Here is a 4914-nt window from a genome sequence, read left to right as displayed (position 1 = left end):
TTTGCCACTTGCCGCCCCTGCCCCTCGCTGCCTCCGCGGCTGCCGCCCCCGCGCTCTGCGCAGCGCGCCCAGCCCTTGGCGAGAGGACCAGCGGCGACGTTTCCTCCTCTGGCCGCCCCCGCCCTGTGGCCGGAGCCCAGCCAGGCGATGCGTGCGCGCTGGGATGGCTGCGAGCAGGTGTCTGAGGCGGCGGCCGCCAAGGGCAGCACTAGCCCCTCAGACGCCAGCGGGCAGGCCCGGGGCTGGAGCGGGCAACGCGCGGAAAGAGCGGGCTGGCATCGCCGCCCCAACCCTTCCCCAGCTTCCCGCCGTTTCCTAACGGTCCCTGCAGCTCCTCCAGCGGGCTAACCGCCCCCGCTCTCGCTCCCGCTCCCGCCCTCTAAGCGGACACCTCTCGGCGGCGGCTACGCGCGCCGACCTACCTCCCCCTGGCGCCTAGCACCGCTGTGACACCCCCCAAGCTCACTGAACGGCCCCCTGGCTTTTGCTACGGGCTTTCCAGCCCAGCGCCCCAATCGACACCTGTCGCCCCTCCCCCCTCGCATTTTAACGGCCAGAGCTCACCTCTCTGCCCGCCGCCTTCTAACCCGCCACTTGCCGTCGGCAACCTGCCCCTCCCTCGCCGGCATTATGAAAGGCCGCCTCCATTGGCCACCCACCTTCCCTTCCACCTACCCCGCTGCACGCACCCGCCCTGTCCAAACGGCCACCTGGCAGCGCTTCCTCCTCAGTCGCCACTGGGCAGCTGTCCCGCCATGCCCCCTCACTACTGACCCCAGCGCCCCGTTGCCCACCCGCCGTCTCGACTGCCCCGGGACCTCCCGCCTCGCCGCATCCCCTCGCAGTTCCCTGGGGGTGGTCCGGTGCAGAAACACAAAGCAGGAACTTTATTAACCACACAGCGGCATGGTTAACGGGCAGCTCCCCACGGCGGGCAGCTTCTCTTCCCGCGCTCTCTCGGGACTGGGGGAGCGGGGAGAGCCCCCTCGGGGATCAAGGCCAGTGGCCCTAGGGGCTGTGCCCTTCTCCCCTGCAAAAGGCAGCCATTGACTCAAAGCCTTTACAGCCTCCTTGGCAGATGACAAAAGCCAGCAGGTGCATAGAATAGGCACAGGTGGGACTAGGAGGCGAGAAAGCCAGAGAACAGTGAAGCAGCCTGGGCAGAAGCCGCAGCAGCAGTCACCGCGCACCCACTGCCTCGCCAGTGTTTTCAGAGGTGAGTTTTAAGGAGGGCTGTGGAGGCGAATCGTGTTATGTTATCTTTTAACGTGCATGATGTTAGGTCAATATCATGACTAAGAGCCGGGTGAATTGTTGTGAATAACGCACCTGTGCTAACAACCATCCCAAGGTTGGGCGGGGGAAGCTTCGTTTCTTTGTAATGTTGATGGCTGAAAACCCAAGTTTTAAGCCTGTCCAAGGACATGCTTGTTGTTGAGCGCTGACTCTTTAATGATTTCTGCTTCTACCATCCCACATATCCTTCCATTGTTAATATCAGTTTTTTATTGAACATGCTGGAGAAAGCATAAGCACAGAACACACTCTTTGGAAAGGTTACTGCTCTTCTCAGACCTGTTATTGTGTGCATTATATAAGATGTGGGGGTGGTGTACACTTCTGGATGGTTCATCAGTGCTGCTGCTGGAAGCATTTTCCCCACTGTAGCTAGTGCAGCTCTTATAAACACCCACTTGTTCTGGCTCCTGTCCTTGTATGCCTTGCTCATTAAATTAGTGTGCTTAGGATAGCAGATGTTCAAGAGTCTTTTCAAACGAAAAAAAAAAAATCAAACTATCTCAATCGTTTGGAAAAGCAAACTTTCAGGTATACTGTTGGCTTTATGCTAGGAGTTCATATTACATATTTTTGTTACAGTTTCGCTACATTTTAATATAAATATAATAATTTATAGTATGTTGTTTGTTACATTTAAAATCAAGAAAGGGTGACATCAGAGAAGGAAATACAGTATAGCAGCACTGATCAAGTACTTGTTAAGTTACTATAAGTATACATATTATTTTAAAGGTGAGGTCAAAGTTTATTATGAGTCCATGTTGCATTTCACTTGTTTGTTTTTTGGATGATAAATAGCACCCCTACCATTTTAAACTCCTTTTAATACTAACCACCCAGTACCAAAAGCTACTTCAAAGAAACATTCTTCTTTTGTATAGTTAGAGAATTTATAAACAACTATTAAAATTAGACAAAAATATTTTGCATCCTTTCCACATATTCATCATGCTTTAGAAATCAGCATATAAACACATAAATACAAATTATTTGAAAAAAAAAACCATTCTTAATGTTGCTCCTTATTTTGTTTGTTATGGGTGAATAAAAAGATCTGAAATTTCATTGCAAAACTGTTAATTGCTTATTTGCTTAGAACAAACTTATGTATAAATACATTTTTACTGTAATAGAACATTTGATAATGGTCATGAATTAATAAACTGTTAACAATAAGCAGCTATTTTCAAGAATCAGTTTTTACACAGAATTAACTTTGCTTAAAAAATAAAGTGAAAAGATGTATGAAGAACTATAGATAGCATTTGAGAAGGCTAAAGAGAAAAGAGCAGTAACAATACAGAAAAACATGTCTTGAACACAAAGAACCAAAACAGAATAAAAGGTAATAGAGTCCTGATGATAAGCTACTACTGTTTGGAGTACAAAATCATTAGAACGTTTATGTAGAATTATATGGGTACTCTCTGTTTATAAACATCAAGTTTTTCATTTGCCATGTAATTTATGTAAATTATACTATGTCTTTGATTACACAATTTCTGTAATGTTGAGTGTATCAAGTGAAACTTTTGGGCCTGATTCTCTTTTCATTTACACTGGTATTTTTTATTTACTTCAATGGAGTGACATAGGGCATGAACTTCACCCCATGGCTACGTCTCCATTGGCATGATCTTGTGCAAATACTCTTTAATGCAGGAGTTCTTGCATTAAAGTATTTGCGCAAGAGAGCGTCTATACTGGCATGTGCTTTTGCGCAAGAGCATCCGTGCCAGTGTAAATGCTCTCTTGCGCAAGAAAGCTCTGATGGCCATTTTAACCATTGGGCTTTCTTGCGCAAGAAATTAATGTTGCCTGTCTACACTGGCTTCTTGTGCAAGAACAGTTGCGCAAGAGGGCTTATTCCTGAGCGAGAGCATCATAGTTCTTGTGCAAGAAGCACTGATTTCACACATTAGAATGTCAGTGTTCTTGTGCAAGAACTCCCCGCCAGTGTAGACAGGCAGCATGTTTTTGCACAAAAGCGGCTGCTTTGGCGCAAGATCGCGCCAATGTAGACACAGCCCATGTGTTTTTTAAATATATGTAACATTTTTAGTTTATGCTTTCAGGACTAATATTTTCTCTATGGTGTTTGGTGCATGTTTTTAGTAGCTTAAATAAAAAATAACCCAACCCCAAAATACTTAAAAAACTAGTATCCTCTGAATACACTTCCTAGACTTAAAGAAGAGCTCTATTTTAAGCTTGAAAGCTTGTCTCTTTCACCAGTGAAAGTTGGTCTGATAAAAGATACTGGTTCACCCACCTTGTCTCTCTACCCTATTGAAGACAGTGGGATTACTTGTATGAGTAATAGCCACAAGTGCAGGCACATAGGTCTTTCAAACAATATTATAGAGTATGTCACACCAACAAAAATGAAAAAAAATCTTGTTCCCTTGACATATCTGTTGGGAGAATTTACCTCTACATTTCCTTTACTATAAGCAAAATGATAGGGCTTCAAGAGCCTAAGCTAAGTCACTGGAGCTACATGGCTTTACACTAGTTAAGTATCTGACTTGTAGCATTTTTTAATTCTTGTCAGAGTTTTGCTTCTTGTTGAGTAGACCATGTGGGAAGTAGGGGGGGTGAAAGGTGCTGCAGCACTGCCAGGTTTTATACCAAGCTTCTTTGTGCCCAGGGACCAGCTCTGCTACCAACCCAGCAGCCCTGGGGATTTCCACCTCCAAGCAGCTCTTCTGGGGTCCTGCCAGCTTCAGCACTCTCTAGGATCCTGCCGCCCACCATCACTGCCAGCTCTGCAGCCTGTTGTCCCTGGGGTGAAGGCCACCAGCTCTGCAGTCTCTGTTGCTGATCAGGGTCCAGCTGCCAGCCTTTGGCTTCACAGCTGCCTCTAGCTGTGGCTAGGTAGCCAACTCTTGTGGATCAGATGGCATTTGTGGCAATGGCAACCTTAGGAATGACCTCAGCCTAGTGAAGTCAGGGGTGTGAACAAGTGTTTAAGGGGGCACAGCTGAGAACCCTAACCATAAAAATAGTTTCAGTGCCCCTGTGCCCCAGTATTAATATCTAGAGGGTTTTTTTCTCTTGAGGTTTGTGCAGTGGCACCAAAAATAAAGATTATGAAAGAATATGTGTCCAGACAGTTTGACATTATAGCCCTAGGCATAATCAGGACCAATCAGCATAAACAGACTGTACCAAAGACCTCCTTTTAGCCCATGTTATATAAAATACCTGTTTCCTATATAATACATTTTGATCAAGGATTCTGTTGGGGTTTTTTTGGTAATACAAAACAGGTATATATCAAGTCAAGACATCAGCAGTTCTTTTCTGTATTTAAAGGCTCATATTTAAAATCTATACACAGAAACATGCTCAAGATTTTCCTGTAAAGCTATTTTTTCAGCCCCTTAGCATCTTGCCAAATGCCAGAATGAACAAAGAAAGAATATGGATTTATTTTATAAGAAAAATAAAATAGTGGAAGAAATTATTGTGCAGAAATAGCACACAAAGACTTTTTAAGGAAAGCTGAAAAATGTATAGTAGAGAAGTAAATAATCAGTTGTGCAATAGACATGTTCCTGCTGACAAAAAAGAATTAGTGAGGTAAAAAATCACAATTTTATATGAGCACAT

General features: G+C 45.1%; 1 long non-coding RNA gene across 1 annotated transcript; it reads left to right on the top strand.

Annotated features, from left to right (window-relative positions):
• Positions 1-61: 61 nt before the first annotated feature.
• On the top strand, positions 62-4227 carry LOC142829918 (uncharacterized). The gene is made up of 3 exons (XR_012904833.1): positions 62-177; positions 1067-1216; positions 3950-4227. It is a non-coding gene; the product is annotated as an uncharacterized LOC142829918 (long non-coding RNA).
• Positions 4228-4914: the final 687 nt, after the last annotated feature.

This window comes from Pelodiscus sinensis, chromosome 6, assembly GCF_049634645.1.
Source record: "Pelodiscus sinensis isolate JC-2024 chromosome 6, ASM4963464v1, whole genome shotgun sequence".
NCBI lineage: Eukaryota > Metazoa > Chordata > Testudines > Trionychidae > Pelodiscus > Pelodiscus sinensis.
This window is presented reverse-complemented; position numbering and strand designations above follow the sequence as displayed.